The sequence below is a fragment of the Sus scrofa genome, chromosome 15 (genome assembly GCF_000003025.6).
Source record: "Sus scrofa isolate TJ Tabasco breed Duroc chromosome 15, Sscrofa11.1, whole genome shotgun sequence".
Taxonomy (NCBI): Eukaryota; Metazoa; Chordata; class Mammalia; order Artiodactyla; family Suidae; genus Sus; species Sus scrofa.
In genome coordinates, this window is record NC_010457.5 from 62,083,564 (window position 1) to 62,102,498 (window position 18,935).

The window sequence follows — 18,935 nt, forward strand, 5'->3', positions numbered from 1 at the left end:
TCTGGCCTACCTATACTGCTCATCCACAGACAACCAATTCTGTGAAAATAATATGCTATGGGAGTTCTCTTGTGGTGCAACAGGATAAAGAGGTAGCACTATCACTGCAGTGGTTCAGGTCGCTATGGTAGTGTGGGTTTGATCTCTAGCCCAGGAACTTCCAAATGCCATGGGTGTGGTTAAAAAAATATATATTATATGCTAGACATACTGCCCTAAAGTAATAACAAGAGAGGGAGAACAATGCAAGTTCCTACCTCACCAGTCTCTTCCTGCTCCACACCCCTTCCTGCTACAAAGAGGGCAGGATTTGAATGCAGAAAACTGGGACTCTGGGTGATTTAGATAGTCTTACTGTCTTCTTACGTAGGCAGCAGTATCAAGAAGAATTTTCAGGGAAACTTCAAAAATAAATTAATTTTATCTTTGTTACCCTCTCTTCTCCATCTCTCTCTTTTTTTTAATTATTTTTAGGGCTACACCTGTGGCATATGGACGTTACCAGGCAAGGGGTAAAATCACAGCTGCAGCTGCTGCCCCACACCACAGCCATGGCAATACCAGATCCAAGCTGTGTCTGTGAACTATGCCACAGCTTGCAGCAACAATGGATCTTTAAACCACTGAGCAAGGTCAGGAATAGAACCTACATACTCATAGATACTAGCTGGGTTCTTAACCTGCTGAGCCATAATGGGAACTCATCTTCTCCATCTCTTATCCCTACTTCTTCTCTGAGGAAATTAAGAGCTTTGTAGTGTTCAGTGTCTAAACATTGTCCCCGTGCTTCTTTCTGGCCATCCTAATAGTTTCATGTTATCGCTTCCTCTTCCAAAGCAAAAGGCTGGGAAAGAAATTACATAAATTTCAAGGGAGAAGAGAAAAAATGTACAATCACAACTTTTATAAATTAATGCTAAGAAAAGTAAGAGCAAGGACTTATCATCAAGAATAAACTTATTTAAAGTTTAATCAAGCTAAGGGGACTGTTAAGACTCTCTTGGTCAATACAATTCAGAATTTCCATGGAAAACATAAAAGCAACCAACCAACAAAACAGCACTCACCAAGAAATCCCCAGGGCCCAGCCCACACCAATTAAATCTAAAAATCAGTATCTTGAATAACCTGGGCATCAATACACGTATTTTGTATTTTGGTAAGAACATAGAGCATATAATCTACCTTCTTAACAAATTTTGAAGTGCATAATACAGTACAGTTAAATATACACACATTATTGGACAACAGATCTGTAGAATTTTTACATCTTGCATAGGTAAAACTCTAATCCATTAGAAAATATGGTTTATACATAAAATAACATATAGTTCAGGCTTGATAAAGAAGGACATCCTGTCATGTGCTGCAACATGGATGGAGCTTGAGAATATTAGGTTAAGCGAAATAAATCAGTCATAAAAGGACAAACACTGCATAATTCCACTTAAATGAGTTCTCTAGTTCCCACTGTGGCTCAGTAGTTAATGAACCCAACCAGTATCCATGAGGATGAGGGTTTGATCCCTGGCCTTGCTCAGTGGATTTAGGATCCAGTATTGCCATGAGCTGTGGTGTAGGTCACAGATGCAGCTCAGATCCCATGTTGCTGTGACTGTGGCATAGGCCAGCAGCTACAGCTCCAATTAGACCCCCTAGCCTGGGAACTTCCATTTGCCACAGGTGTAGTCCTAAAAAGAAAAAAAAAATGAGGTGTCTAAAATGGGCATCAAGAGGTCTAGGGGATAAGCCAACAGAGAAGTACTCAATCCCACCTGCTCACACGAAAACACCAAAATCACAAAATCACAACTGCTGAACAACTGTCAACAAAATAGAATGGACCAAAAAAATATTATACATTCAAAGACAAAGAAGAAGCCAAAAATGAGACAATAGCAGGGGCACTTTCAAAATACAAGCAATCCAATACCTGCAAGATTTGTGACCTACAGACTGGAAAATAACTGTATCACAGAGGCTCCTTCTTAGCAGTGAGAGGAATTCCAAGTCCCAAGCCAGGTTCCTCTGCCTTGGAGTCTGGCATTGGAAAGAGAACAGTTGGCATTGAAGGCCATCAGGGCTTTAGTATGGGACTACACAGGTCTGGAGGAAACATACTCCACTCTTGGAAGGTACACACAAGGTTTCTTGCTCACTGGGTCCCAGGGAAAACCAGGATCTCCATAAGAATCTCGGATGGTCCTACATATGGGACTTGGAGGGTCTCCTGGGAAAGCAGGGAATGACTATGGCTCACTGTGGGGGCAAGACACTGGAGGCAGAAATCCCAGGAGATAACCATTGACGTGGGCACTCGTGGATGCTGCTATTTTGGAGAATATGGACCCAGCCACCAGTGCCGAGATGCTGCAGGCCAAACAACAAAGTGGGAATACAGCCCCACCCATCAGCAAACAAGCTACCTAAAATCCTCCTAGACACACAGCCAATGCTAATCACACCCAGAGATAAAGTCCCACCCAGCAGAGGGGCAAGACTCAGCTCTACCTGCCAGTGGAAAGGCACCAGTTCCTCCCATCAGGAAGCCTGCCACAAGCCCCTGAATCAACTTCACCCACAGGAGCAGACACCAGAAGCAAGAGAGGCTACAACCCTGCAGCCTTCAGAAAGGAGACCACAAACACGAAAAGCTAGACAAAATGAAGAGGCAGTGAAATACAATCCAGATGAAGGAATAAGACAAAACCCCAGAATGACAGTTAAGTGAAGTGTATATAAGCAACCTACATGAAAAAGACTTTAGAGTGCTGATGGTAAGGATGACTCAAGAACTTGGGGGGGAAAAAAGGCAAAGATCAGGAAATTACAAGAAATGTTAAAAAAAGTTAGAAATTTAAAGAATAAACAAGCATAGATGAATAACACAATAACTGAAATGAAAAATTCACTAGAAGGAAACAACAGAATACAGGAGGCAGAAGAACAATCAAGCAAGAAGGAAGACAGATGGGTGGCAATCACTGATGTGGAACAGAATCAAGAAAAAAGAATGAAAAGAAATCAGGACAATCTAAAACAACTCTGTGACGACATTAAAGTCACCAACATTCACATTATAGGGGTGCTACAATAAGAAGAGAGAGAGAAAGAGCCAGAGAAAATATCTGAAGAGATAATGGCTGAAAATGTCCCTAACACAGGAAAGGAATCACTCAAGTCCAAGAAGCACAACAAGTATCATATAGAAAAAAGCAAGGAGAAACACCCCAAGACAAATACTAATCAAACAGAACAAAATTAAGACAAAAAGAAAATATTGAAAGCAGCTAGGGGAAACTAATGACATGCAAGGGGATCCCAATAAGGTTATCAGCTGATTTTGCAACAGAAACTCTGCAGGCCAGAAGGAAATGGCACAATATACTTAAAGGGATGAAAAGAAAAAAACTACAACCAAGAATACTCTACCCAGCAAGGCTCTCATTCAGATTTAATGGAGAAATAAAAAGCTACAGACAAGCAAAAGAAAATTATGAATGAGAATGCTCACCAGTAGAGGCAAACATGGTAAAGGCAGGAAATCACCCACACACAAATATAATATCAAAGCCAGCAATTGTGAGTAGAGTACAAATGAAGGACTTTGGAAACATCTGAAATTAAGAGACCAGCAATTTAAAACAATCTTGTATATATGGAGATTATATAATAAAACCTCATGGTAACCACAAACCAAAAATCTACAATAGATACGGGAACAAATAAGAAAAAGCAATCCAAACACAACACTAAAGATAATCATCAAACCACAATAAAAGAGAACAAAAGAATAAAGGAAGAAAAAAGAACAACAAAAACAAATCCAAAACAATTAACAAAATAACAATAAGAACATACTTATTAATAAGTTTAAATGTAAATGGATTAAATGCTCCAACCAAAAGACACAGACTGGCTGAATGGATACAAAAATAAGACCCATATATATACTGTTTATAAGATACCCACTTCAGTTCTAGGAACACACACAGACTGAAAGTCAGAGAATGGAAAATATTATTCCATGCAAATGGAAATCAAAAGAAGGCTGAAGTACCATACACATATCTGACAAAATAGACTTTAAAATAAAGACAACTGCAAGAGACAAAGAAGGACATTATATAATGGTCAAAGGATCAATCCAAGAAGAAGATATAACAATTGTAAATATATATATTCACCCAACATAACACCTCAATATATAAGGCAATGGCTGACAGCCACAAAAGGAGAAATTGACAATAACACAATAATAGTGGGGGACTTTAACACCCCACTTACAGCAATGGACAGATCATCCAAACAGAATATCAGCAAGGAAACACAGGCCTTCCTTAAATGACTCACTAGACCAGATGGACTTAATTGATATTTACAGAATTTTCCATCCAAAAGCAGAAGAATATACATTCTTCTCAAGCACACATGGAACATTCTCCAGGATAGATTACACTCTGTTCCACGAATCAAGTCTGAGTAAATCTAAGAAGATGAAAATTATATAAAGCATCTTTTTCAACTACAATGTGATAAGACTAGAAATCAACTCTAAGAAAAAACTGTAAAGAACAGAAACACATGGAGACTAAACAATATGCTACTATACTAAACACCAATGTACCATGGAAGAAATAAAAGAGGAAATCAAACAATGCTGAGAGACTGATGAAAATGAAAACACAATGATCCAAAACCTGTGGGATGCAGCAAAAACAGTTCCAAGAAGGAAGTTCATAGCAATACAAGCTTACTTCAGGAAATAGAAACATCTCAAATAAACAACCTAACCTTATACTTAAAGCAACTAGACAAAGAACAGACAAAACCCAAAGTTAGTAGCAGGAAAGAAATCATAAATATCAGAGCAGAAATAAATGCAATAGAGATGAAGAAAACAATAGAAAAGACCAATGAAACTAAAGGCTGGTACTTTGACAAGATCAACAAAATTGACAAACCCTTGGCCAGACTTACCAAGAAAAAAAGGAGAGGGACCAAATAAATAAAATTAGAAATAAAAAAGAAGTTACGATGAACATCACAGAAATCCAGATATCATATATGCCAATAAAATGGACAACCTAGAAGAAATAGACAAATTCTTAGAAAGGTACTATCTTCCAAGACTGGACCAGGAAGAAACAAAAAATATGAATGGGCAAATCATAAGTACTGAAACTAAAAACGTGACTTTAAAATTTATGAAAAACAAAAGTCTAGGACCAGATGGCTCAGATGGCTTCACAGGAGAATTCTATCAAACATTTAGAGTACTATTTACAATAGTACTATTTAAATATTGTAAATATTGTATTGTATTTACAATAGCCAAGACATGGAAGCAACCTAATTATCTTTTTTTTTTTTTTTTTTTTTTTTTTTTGCTATTTCTTGGGCCACTCCAGCGGCATATGGAGGTTCCCAGGCTAGGGGTTCAATCGGAGCTGTAGCCACCGGCCTACACCAGAGCCACAGCAATGCAGGATCCGAGCCACATCTGCAACCTACACCACAGCTCACAGCAACGCCGGATCCTTAACCCACTGAGCAAGGGCAGGGACCGAACCCACAACCTCATCGTTCCTAGTCAGATTCGTTAACCACTGCACCACGACGGGAACTCCCGCAACCTAAATATCTTATCAACAGAGGAGTAGATAAAGAAAATGTGGTACATAGATACAATGGGATATTACTCAGCCATAAAAAAGAATGGAGTAGGGCCATTTGCAGCAACATGGATGGACCTAGAGATTATTATACCAAGTCAAGATAGAAAGACAAACATCATATGATATCTTCTATATGTAGAATTTTTTAAAAAGGACACAAATAAACTTATTTGCAGAACAGAAATAGACTCACAGACTTTGAACAAATTTATGGTTCTCAAAGGGGACAGGTGTGGGTAAAAATGGATTTAGGGGTTCAGGATTGGCATATGCATGTGGTATATGGAATGACTGGCCAACGGGGAACGGTTGTATAGCACAGAGAACTCTACCCAATATTCTATGATAATCTATATGGGAAAAGAATCTGAAAAAGAATGGATATGTGTTATATGTATAACTGAATCACTTTGTTGTAGAACAGAAATTATCACATTGTAAACCAACTATATTCAATAAAGTTTAAAAGAAAATAAAATAGGCATCAGTATTTTTAAAGCTACTCAGGCAATAGGAATATGGCTTGAGAACCATATACATAGGTGTTAGTCTCATACTGTCATACTCCAAACACCCCTGACTAAACCTGGACCTTCAGGATACCTTCTTTGGCATCCCCCTTGCCATCCTTTGAGTGGCAAGATCCAGAAACAAGTCACACAACTTTGTTGGACATGGCTACCACAGGGTTTCAGAGACTGCCCCCCATATATCATGACTTCCCTTGGGAGAGAAGTAAAAGAATTAACCTTAACGAACAGTAGCCTCATATAATATGTAGATGACTTGCTCATAGTGAACCCAGATTTTACTAGCTCTAAAATGGATACTATTAAAAGCAAATTTTCTTTATGAAAGGGTATGTCAAATGTCCCCTAAAAAATTCAATTAAGTGTAACTCCAGTAAAATACTTTGGGTTTATAATTACAGAAGGGAAAAGAATGCTTGACCTTCAGAGGAACTCCCTTATCTCTTTTTTTCTTCTTTTTCTGGCTGCACTCATGGCATATAGAATTTCCCAGGCCAGGGATCGAATCTGAACTGCAGCTGTGACCTACACCACTGCTGCAACAATACCAGATCCTTAACACACTGTGCCAGAGCAGGAACTCTGAAATCCATTATCTTAAATACCCTCTATCTCCAAACTAGGAAACAGCTTAGGGGACTTTTAGGGATAACTGGATTTTTCAGGATCTGGATTCCAAGTTATGGGAATTTAGCCCAAACTCTGTTCAAAATACTAAAAGGAAAGACGAAAGGCCACTTGACTGTATGAGACTCTAAGGAGGTTAGGTTGTTTTTTGTTGTTGTTGCTTTTTTTTTTTTTTTTTTTTGCTTTCTTTTAGGGCCTGGCTTATGGAAGTATCCAGTCTAGGGTTGAATCAGAGCTGCATCTGCAACCTACACCACAGCTCATGGCAACGCTGGATCCTCAACCCACCGAGCGAGGCCAGGTATCAAACCTGCAATTCCATGGTTTCCAGATCCTTAACCCACTGAGTGAAGCCAGGGTTGAACCTGCATCTTCATGGATACTAGTCGGGTTCTTAACCTGCTGCACCACAATGGGAACTCCTAAGGTGGCCTTTAATACCCTGAAAAAGGCCATCACTACAGACTCTGCTTTAGGCCTCCCCAAACTGGGAAAGCCCTTTAGGTTGTATGTCTCTGGGAACCACTCTTGGGATGTTGGGACAAATGGTGGGGGCTGTATTATAGCCTGTGGTCTACTTCTCAAAACAACTAGATGAGCTAGCCAAAGGCTGGCCACCTGCCTTCAGGTACTAGCAGTCACCGCCCTTATAGTTAAAGAGGCCTCTAAGTTGACCCTGGGCCAAGCCACCACAGTGTACACGCCCCACCAGGCGCAAGCAGTCTTAGAGACTAAAGGGGATAGATGGATAATGGAGGATGGGGGGAGGCTTGCCCAGTACCAGATCCTCCTTCTTGACACCCCAGAAATAAAACTAAGGTCTGTCAGACTTTAAATCCAGCCTCCTTAACACTGGATCTCAATACTTCCCCCATAGACCACCAGTGCATGCAAATTATAGATGAATTATACTCTTTTCGTTCCAACCTCAAACTGACCCAGAGGAAGAATGGTAGGAGGATGGCAGTAATTTGGTGGGAAAGGCAGAGAAGAGAGTAGGATATACCACAGTGAGCCAAGAAGAAACCAGGGATGGTGGCTCTCTTTCCTCAGGCACTTCAGCCCAGAAGACTGAAATTTTGCCCTGACAAGGGCTCTAGAACTATGGGAAGGAAAGAGGATTTACATCTATACAGACCCTAAGTATGCTTCCCTTATCCTGCACACCAATGCAGCAATCTGTAGGCAAAAAGGGATGCTCATTGTCTGAAGCTCTCCTATTAAACACACAAAAAACTCATTCTCAGGCTCCTTGAGGCTGTCAAACTTCCTGCTAAATTAGCTGTCATCCATTGCATGGGTCACCAAAAGGGAGAAGGCAAGGAGACCCAGGGGAATACGAAAGCTGATCAGAAGGCAAAAAGAGTTGCCAAGGCAGACACCCCTGCCACTGCTATCTGGCCCCTTTTTCCCCAGGGAACACTAACCCCAAATTATATCCCAGAGGAACATTCCCAATTGCTAAGCAGGGTTGGGAGATCAGATCACACAGGTGGTTCCAGACTAACCAGGCCTAAATAATACAACCCCGACTCTCAGGTTTTGAAAATTATTAACTCTTTACATAAACATACACATTTTGGAATAGATAACCTGAAGCCTTGGGTAAGCCCATTCTCTACCATCTCCAGTTGGCTAAGGTTATTTGGCAGATCACACAGAGGTATGATACCTGTCCAAGAAACAATCCAAGAGGATACCCCTGCAGACTCCCCTAATTAAACCTGGGGGTCATACCCAGGAGAAGACTGGCAGATTTTACAGCTATGCCTAGATTGCAAGGGTTTTCTTCATTTACTAGTCTCTGTTGACGGAGTCACAGGATAGGTTGAAGCATTCCTCCCTCAGACTCCTATTTAGGCAGAACACCATCAAGTCTCTCTCAGATAAATAAAAATGTATCCTATAATGTTTCTCCTCTTCCCGCTTATGCCTCCCTGTGCAACTACTAATCACTCCCTTAATGATGCCTATGCACTCACAAATCACACTGCTACTCAACCTCACTACCCCTTGCTGTATCTGCCTTAGTACCAGAAGCTAGAGGTATCCAGCCTATCCTAGGGTATCAATAGGCCTTCCAGCCCAGCTCCACCACTCCTGTTCACAGCACAGCCTTTTGAATAAAAGAGAAAACGAACTTTATGCCCCAGTACCTGCAATAATTGGCTGTATTTACCCCCATAGTGACATCTGTAATCTCACCCAAACCCTTTCTTCTCTATTGACCAACATCCTCCAAGTGACCTTTCTTATTTGCCTCAACAAGTCCCCAACAAGGGTGTCTATAGGAGATCTGGACAGCTCACAATGTAGACTAACCTTCAGGGTCAGAACTGATGAAAAATCATCATCTAGAAATCACTCTGGGGTAATGTGGTTTAGCTGAAGCCTGCAAACTAGAAGTTCAAAAAAACTCCAATATGCTATACCTACACCCAGGCATGAGGCTTTCCTGAGACACCATCAATCCATGCTCTTATCAGGATGACCAAAAAGATCACACCCAACCATCCTGGTTTCTAAACCAGACTAGGGCCTCTGACCTCTGTTACTCCCTTATAGGAGTCCCCAACCCCAAGAACCTAGTCTTATGGCGGAAACCCAAACATAACATTCTCTACATTGAGGACAGTTCCCAGGAAGCCTCTCAGCACTCAAACCCCTTTCTAAACAGTCTCAGTGCTGAGGACTTTGGGGTAAGCAGAGTGACAATTTCCTCCCAGTTACTGAAGGACTTCCCCTGGTTCCATTATACTGTGATACAATTATAAGAAAGATGAAAATCCTAACCCCCTTTGGCAAAACTGTTTTGTTGCCCAACCTGGACCCACCCATGATTCTATTTCATATGCAGGAATAGAGCTTACTTATCTCTGTCCCCTTTGTTCAGGGATCTGCTCTCTATGATATGCTACACTCACATAGACCTGGCATGGAATTATGCTTCCTTGCCTCAACCAGTGTATATCCACCAGAAGATACACTGTACAGAGGTACATACACCCTTGTTCCTGGCCCTGGGATTAACCACAGGTTTGGCAGAAGCCCCCACTGAAAGGACCTCTATACTTAAGTTTCAGCAGCTTTCAAGTGACACTGCTGGAACCATAGATAAAACTGCAAGGACCCTCTGACGTCTACAGTCCCCAGTGAGATTTCTTAGCCACTATGGACCTACAAAATGTCTGGGCTCTTGAGTTACCACAGGTCAGGGGAGGGGGCACCTGTCTCTATCTGAAAAATGAATGTAGTTTTTATAATAATCAGTCTGAGCAGGTTTAAGAAGACATCAAGGGACTCTTAGAACAGGCCATAAAAGTCTGAGATTTAGGCACAATAGGCACTTGGAGCTTCCCCCCCATCCTCCCTTGGCTCCTTGCATATCTGTGTCTGGCAGTGACTACCATATTAGGTCTCCTGTTTGGCCCCTGTTTCAACTGCTCACAAAGTTTATCTCCAGCAGGCTAAATTGATGCCACTACAAGGGTGAAAGCAGATTTCAGGCTTCATATACCTCGATTTAAATCAGGTAGAGAGAGACTTCTACTCTCAGAATGAAGTAGTTACAGAAGAAAGAGACCTCTACCCTAATCCCCAAGAAGTATCTTGAGTATGAAGTCTCTCAGAGGGAGTTGTTAGGGAACCATTGACCAAAACCTCCTGCCCTGGCCAGGCACAATAATGACTTCTTGCAGGAATAGGCGGTCCCGATAAGGTACACAGAATTAACAAACTACCACCAGCCAAGAATTCAGGAGGGGCCAAAAAGAGAGAGGAGAACCAGCTCAAAATACGTCCTGCAAAACACCCTTCAGAAACCTTCATGCTGGAATCCACCTTGGCTGAGAGATGTGTGCACCACTAGGAGGGACTCTGAGTCAGACCAAACACGGGCAAAGGCAAGACAACTGGCCAGAGACAACCCAGAAACTAACCCCATTACCTTGAAACTTCAAGCCACAGGCCAGGGCAGTTCTCCTGGTTTCCCTTACACCTCTGCTCTCTGCCTGGATGCCTCTTCCCAATAAAGGCTTTTGCTTTGTCAGTACAAGTGTCTCCTTGGACCATTGATTTCTGAGTGTTAGAAAAGAGACCACTCAAGGGCCCTGGAAGGGGTCTCCCTTCCGGTAACATAAGCACTGAGTGCTTAGATACATGGATATGTTCTCACAGACACTATTGGTAACTAACTCTTCTTTCCTCACTCTTTTTGGTTTATATATTCTCAGTTGTGTTTGGGCAGTGACATGCTCAGGGAAAGCAGACCCCTCTATCGACAGATTCAAGAAATGAAATATGAGTGACCAAAGATAAGTAAGCTGAGTAATACCCCTTTGCTGAAGAGTAATCATGACCAAATTCTGACAAAGAAGATATAAGAGAAATTGTCCTGAGTTACTACTGGGCAGGGCTTTTCTCCTTGATATGAAGAATGAGAAATCTTGCCTTTTCTACTTTCTTTGGATCAACTGTATAGCAAGTGATGCTTAGTGCTGAAAGAGCCCACCTGAAACCAGGAAGCAACAAGCTAAATGATGGAAAAATTACTACTGAAGTTGGCCAAGTGGATTGTTCAAAAGAGTCCAAATCCTTAATGGTACTATGTGACTGTACCTCACTTAGAACCACCTACTTCCAGATAACTTTGTGTATAAAATTTTTCTCATTAAGGCATGCTAGTTAATTATTATTGTACTTGCAACTGCAAGTATTCTATTTGATGATATGTCATGACATGATGAGCAAAAAGACTCATGAGGATGTTTTAGAAGTCATCAGAACAAGAAAAGAAAGTTCTGTTTCTACCTTCTTGCACATAGCCATAATTCATCTCTCTTTCCACAAAACAGTAGTAGAAACACTCATTAGAGATTCCCTCATTTTAAAGTTAGTGATGTGTGTGTCTGTCTTCCCTATTAGACTGTGATCTCCTATAGGGTGAAGGCCATGTTCTATTTACCTTGGACTCCCTTCCAGCCCTAATTTAATGCTTTGCACGTGCTAGCTCTGTAAGTGTTGAATTGAGTGATTTGAAGTTCGAAGTCTGTAGCTGAGTGATTTATGAAGAATGGGATAATGTGTGAGTTGAATGACATTCTCCACAGAGATAAAAATATTGTGAGGATTAAACACTCTATGAAATGAATGTCAAGAGATCTTTGTAAATTGGTCTCTGTACCATCAGCATCATCCCATCAACACTTGAATTATGTTTCAGTAGAATAATCACACTGAAAAATCCTTGTAACTTTTTATTTGCTTCCATGTTAAAACTTTTGGTATTCTTGGATAGTTCACTAAAATGGCTGTTTTATTTTATTTGGCTTGTGATTATTTTTTTCAATGTTGTCTGCTACCTTAAAGGATCATGGAAACTACTGGCTGCCCCTCCACCTCTCTCACCTCAACACTAGATAAATCTCATCAGTTTGGCTCACTTGCCCAGCAAGGACAGTCATGTGCACTGATAATGGAGTTAAAAATAACTCTCTCTGTTTGGAATTCAGGATGGGTAGGAGACTCAGCAGCTTCCAAGGCCACAGCCTTTTAGAACTGTCAACTGCCACTCAAGCGACTTAACATAGCTGCAAGGCATTTCAACAGCAAATATTTTCCCCATAGCCTAGAATGATTCAAGAGTGTGCCCTAAGGAAATCCACCTAGGGCAGCATAAACTCAGAGTCATAAAGTTATGTGAACTCTCATTTAACATTATTATTTAATTACACATAGGGCTGCAAAGTGTCTTAGGAAGCTCTAGAGTTTTGAAGCCTTTGGCTATTGAGAGGTCAGTATCTGTACCACCCATCACAGATTATTAACTATTCAATTTTTAAAGGTTTCCAGACATGGGGGATTTCATTGACATTGAACACAACCTGACCTGGTGTTAATCAGCATTAGAGTAAAGCAATTTTTTCATTTGATCTGTTAAACTCTGTGATACTGAAATAAATGGTGTATCTACCTAAACTTGCCAAGAAGACATGAGGAGCCATTTTAGATCAGCCTAAGATGAAAAATTTAAATTTCATCATTAAAAAAATTAACAATTCTGTGAACAGATTCCTAAACTTTATTCTCTTTTGACCATCAGCTCATTCTAAATCCTTCTCAAGAAGGTTCATTCCAACCATTAGCCAGCTGCCACCCATCATACCTATTTTTAGCAACTCTATCAATATGATCCAGATTCATTCTTTCAGAGACTCTATTGTTTTATTTTATATATCATTGTTCGTATGTGTGCTGAAGTATGGCTCTTTGCTTTTTCTACAAGGTAAAGCCTATAGTTCTAATGTCTCAGAAAACTTGTTTTCACTGTTATGAGGTCTCTTCACCAGATAAGGATAAATCTGGAAAAGTATGCAAGATCTATGCATAACTGAAATCTATAAAACATTGCTAGGAAAAAATTTTTTTAAATATTTTAAAAAACAGTATTTTTAATAGTTGAAATCCTTAATATTGCTAAGATTTAAGTTCTCTAAGTGCATCTATAGATTCAATACAATCTCAAGCAAAATCCAAGAAAAAAATTTTAGAAATTGACAAGTGGATTCTAACATTTTTAAGGAAATTCAAAGGACAAAATATCTTTGAAAAAGAACAAAAAGTTGGAGGATTGACACTATCTAATTTTCAGACTTACTCTGAAATGACAGTAATTTTGGGAGTGTGTTATTATTGTCAGGACCAATAATACATCAATGAAACAGAGCAGGGAATGCAGAAATAAATCCATATATATTTGGTATGTATTTGGACAAATGATTTTTGACAAGATACAGAGATTATTCAGAGGAGAAGGGATTTTTTTAATAGGCAACAAAAATAGCTCTATATGAAGAAGACAAAGAAGATGAAGACAAGAAAGAAATTCAATCCATAATTCACATCTTTTACAAAAAAATCAAAATTTAATGTGTGAAAACTAAAATAATGAAACTTCTAGAAGGAAACATAGGAGAAAAATCTTTGTGACTTGAGTTAGGCAAAGTTTTCTTAGATGACATTAAAATGGTACTTAGATGAACACACACAAGGGAAGAGTTGCTTCTGCTGGGGTGGTCCTGTGTCAGAAAGGGAGGGAGCCCACTGCAGAGTAAAGACAAAAAGGGCTTCTAGTCAGAGGAGGAAGCAGTGTAAAGTTAGGCTGAGTGAAAGGGCATGGATGCCCAGGGGTCAGACCAGAGATTACAAGAGGTGCTGAGAGAGAAGCCAGGAAAGGTTGGGGCCAGATTGTGAATTCTCACCTAAGGTAGTGACTTTAGCCTGTGGGCAGGAGGACCAATAGAAGGACCTTAATCCAATGAGTAACATAATCGACTTTATATTCTAGAGAGGGAACCTTGGTGGTGACAGGATTGAAGACGAAATGTAAAGAAGAAACCAGTTACGGGCAGTTCCCATGCTCCAGACCACAAGAGATAGCATAAGAGATGGTCAGGTAGTGAGCCAGGGCATTAACTGTGACAGTACAAAGTTTGCAGTCTTCCACACACATTTTGAAAGCATAATGGAAGATGACTGGATGTGGAGAATAGTGGGGCGGAGGAGGGAGCACCTACTGAGCAAGTAAAGAGAGGACTAAGGTGTTTTATTGGTTTGTTTTGGTTTTTGGAAACTATATGGTTGGAAATTAGAGAATTGTTAATTAACTTAGGAAGAAGGAGAGAACGGGGAGTTCTTTGCTCCTGAGTTTCAGGAGAATTGTAAACCCTATGAATTGTTGGGTCAAATAAGGTATAACAGAACCAGGCTTAACAGAAGCCTCTAGGCTTCTGAGATTATTAAACACTTAATTATGTCATCAAAATCATCAGGGTCTCATGTAAAGGTGGCCTATTGGAGGAAAGGTACTCAAAGGGAAGAATTATAAGACACCATTGAGAGAATCAAGGGAAAAATACAGACTGGAAGAATAAATTTGCAATTCATCTGTCAAACCAAGGACTCACATGCAGAATAATCACAGTGTTGTGAAGAGGGATTTGCCTTACACTCACTCTGTTTTGGGGAAGTTTTTTTGAAGCATTTTCACACTGGGTCCCTTTTTACCTTTGGGTGTTTGTAAAGTCATCTTCATATCAACAACCTGGATCAATGACCACCTTGTAGAAACCTGGCTCACCACCTGTGGCATTGCTAGAGACCAAGTGGTATAAAAGTGGCTATAAGGTGATGAATTTGTTCCTGGGGAAGGAAATGTCATTATTACAAATCTTTGGACCTGAACAGACTGGAGGTTCCTGTGGAATTGTCTGATGAGATATAGCTACCTCAGACTGGAGAAAATTTGCCTCAAAGTTAGTCTCAAAAGTGTCCTGGGAAAAAGAAAAAAGAAAAAAAAAAAATGTTCCTGGGGAGTTCCCTTGTGGCACAGCAGGTTAATAAGGATCCAGCACTGTCACTGTCACTGCTGCTATGACATGGGTCCCATCCCTGGCCTGGGAACTTGAACATGCCACAGGCACTGCCAAAAAAAAAAAAAAAAAAAAGTGTTCCTGGATGTGGTTGGACCATGCAGGCTGCTGCCTATATCTTCAGTCATAGGAAATTGAAGGACAACAGAGCCATTTTGAGGACATGACTATTTTTGCGATTTCCATGAACCACTTCAACTCCTCATATTCCTAGAAGGAACTGATTTCACAGAAAACAGCGTAGTTCAAAATAATGAATTTGCTGAAAAGAATGGACTTCTGAAATATGCCTATGTCTTACATTCAAGAACCACAGGCTTTACTTTGGTAGCAGACTGTGTAAGAGAAGGTAAAAATCTGCATGCTGGCCGTGACTTCATGGTGACAAACCCTCACAACACACCTCAGACAGAGAGACACCTTCTCCTTGGGGGCTTTCCCAAAGAGATCCACTTCCATGTCCACTGACACCGGTGGACACCCTCCCCTTGTCCAGAGAGGACCTCCAGCTCTGGTGCCACAAACAATGGTAAGAGAAAGAAAGAGGCTGTGCCCCTTCTATTGAGGGGAGAAGAATTTTTACTTTAGGGGACAGACTATCATTCTACTTGTAAATCTAAGCCCAGAGTCCTTGTTTGAGGTCAAATTGCTTTCTACTGGACCCTGTTCAGCCCTGCAATGTGCCTGTTCATCTGTTTATACAGTATTGTTTGGTGGTATTTTATAATCATCACTGTCATTTTTGTGCTGCAGGAGAGAATATTTGGTGGACTAGAGATCATCAAACTTGCATGTAAACTTTTTTTTTTTTAATACAAACAGTCACATTTAAATGCAAAGAAAAAAATAGCAAGACTGTTAAGGTTCACAGTATTAAAAAACCTAGGGAATATTTTGGAAATGTTCTAAGCCTTGCAAATGGAGATGTATTTCTGCACAACTATGACAAATATTTCTTACTACCATTGTAACCGAGCAGGACCCTAGAGGGCCTTCCCAGAATAGACCTCCACCCATGTCCTCCGCCTGCCTTTGTCTCTTGAAAAACTGCCGTCAATGAATAAAATTAATCAGAGAAGTGAGAAAATGCAGAAAGAAAAAAAAAATAGTTAAGCAAGGCAAAGTAATAACAGTTTAGCAGTTCAATGAAGTCTTCTTATTTCTTCCTCAAGGACTATAGATAATATTGAGTCATGTCCTTTTAGCTGTTTTGCAAAGACTGAAATCCGCCCCCACCCCCGATGGAATAAGCTAACTGTATGCTGCCCACATATAGCTATGACCCCAGACCAGTTGGAACCCAAAAGCTGATGGTGCTGACTCCCAATTACCTCACCACCAACCAATCAGAGAAATGTCCATGAGCTGACCCTGACCTGCTCCTTAAACACTGTGAGACTCCTCATTACCCCCTTCATGGCAGGATACAGTTTTGAGGGCACTAGCCTGTTGTGGCCCCTTTTACCTGGCAAAGCAATAAAGCTATTCTTTTCTACTTCACCCAAAAGTCTGAGTTTCTATTTGGTACCAATGAGTAGAAGCAGAGTTTCAGCAACAATATCATTACTTGTTAAAGATATTTTACACTTAGTTTTGTGGAAAAATATTGCTATACACACGATTTTTTTTTAAATCTCTGAATGTAATTTCAACACTGTGTAGCAGAGAGTGATCACTGTGAAATAACTCAGACAAGAATATTAGCAAGCAATCATCAGGCTCTTAGCAAACAAGGTATACACAAGATTGTCTGAAAGGCCCAATCCTACTTCCTAACAAACTCCCTAGACAAGAGGCAGATTTGGGGCTCCTAAACACTGACCATGAAGGTTAGGGTCCTTCCTCCTGGCTCCCTCTCGGCCCTGTCTCCACCTTCCTTTCCACGCCAATTGAACCCTTGCATTCTTCCTGAAGATCAAAAAACAGAAACCCTTTGTCCTTCAGCTGAACAAATATTTTGATAGCCAGTCCTTCATTATTCATAAAATCTTGGCATACAGTCTTGCGCTGACCTACACATCAGAAGACCACCAGTGCAGTGCCATTTTCTCCAGTGAAAAATATGACCTAGACGAGTCTCAGAGAGCAACCACAGGCTCTCCATCAGAAATCTGAGTTTGAATTTTTAAAGGTAGGAATTCATGCAGATTAGTTCTTTATTTCTGCATAACTTTGTATGTTTAGTTCTGGTTTCTTTACAACTTGTTGGCAGGTGTCACTTTTCTGCCTTAAAAATGGTATTCATCAAGTCACTCACCTTTTTAAAGGAAAGCGTAGAAGAATGTTTTGTTACTGCTGTCAGGAACTCTCTTTTCAAGTTATGCCTTGGTTGAAACAGTTCTTTAACACCTGCCACAGAAAGGAAGGTTATTGTATTTTCTACATGTGCATGAGTATCTAACTTCTGCTATTAAAACAACAGCAGTGCTTGCAGACAGGGCCCTATGGTTTAACCTAAATTATTCAACCCTTGTAGCCTTGACATGTTTTATTCCTAAAACCAAAATGGTCACACAAAAGTGAATCCTTTTTTAATGATAGTGAGGGATCTCTCTTTAATTTAGTCCCAGGCTTCCTCTTTCAGCAGTAAAGTTTAAACCCACTTTTGTCCAATTGTTCACCTAAATATTCTTATCATTTGGACTCAATGGAAAATCCAGCAAACCCGCAGCAACAATCTCCCTCTGAGGGAGAAATGTGTGGTCATTGTTTCCACCCCATTGGAGCCCCATAACTACTTTTTGTTTTTCTTTTTCTTCTTCTTCTTTTTTTTTTTTTTTTTTTTTTTTTTTTTGTCATAGTGGGGACGCTGGTCAAAGCAGCAGAAAAAATGGGGCAAATAAGTCTTTAGCTGTTAAGCAAAACTGTCAGCTTATTACTGCCCTGAACCAGCCTCAAACACTCTTTCTTGCTTTGTGTACTCTTTTGGTGCAAGTGCCTTTTCCTTAATTACATCTCATTTTGTTGGACTGTTTCTCTCATTGTCAGGTTCCACCTGACAATGGACATGAGCTTCACTGTGAGCTGGACGTACCACGCAGACTCTTCCAGAAAGCCCTAGTTTCGGCAGAACTCTGTTAGCACATCATTTTTACTGTGAGAGTACTAACTAGCGCCTCTACTGAAATGAATCAACCTATATTTAACTCCTCCCTCAAGTCTGTTTTTAATCCTGCCTGGGGCTACTAATTAGTTATTATGCACATCTGCTCCAAACCCAGCTGTTCAACTTCCATGATTTTTAAGGTGGTTATTTTTTTTAACTTTCTTTTCCACAACAAAAGGGGTTTTTAATTTAGGTCTCCCTCAGACTACTTTTGGTTATATTTAGAAACAAGAAATAGTTAAATGACCAGGATTGCATTTGTCCTGAGTCCAAGAAAAATGCTTTTTGTTCTATGGGAAAAGTGGACAAGTGTTTATAATGTAGCTACTTGGTCCTTCCTCCAATTTCTCTTAGCTCTTTTGTTCAAGATCTGAGTTCAATGTCAAATCCTCTTTAACCCTCTGAAACCTATAAAAGGGGAACTCTTTTCCACTTGCTAGTTCCCTGCCTTGTAACTCCACACTTGCAAACACAGGGTTGACCAATTCTAATTAGGAGTTCTCTTTGGAGTTCTCTATCTGCGACCTGCCTGAAACCTAGCAGGACCCTACAGGGCTCCTGGGTA

At 40.3% G+C, this 18,935-nt stretch overlaps 1 pseudogene; it reads left to right on the forward strand.

Annotated features, from left to right (window-relative positions):
- Positions 14,009–17,379, forward strand: LOC100520937 (annotated as a pseudogene).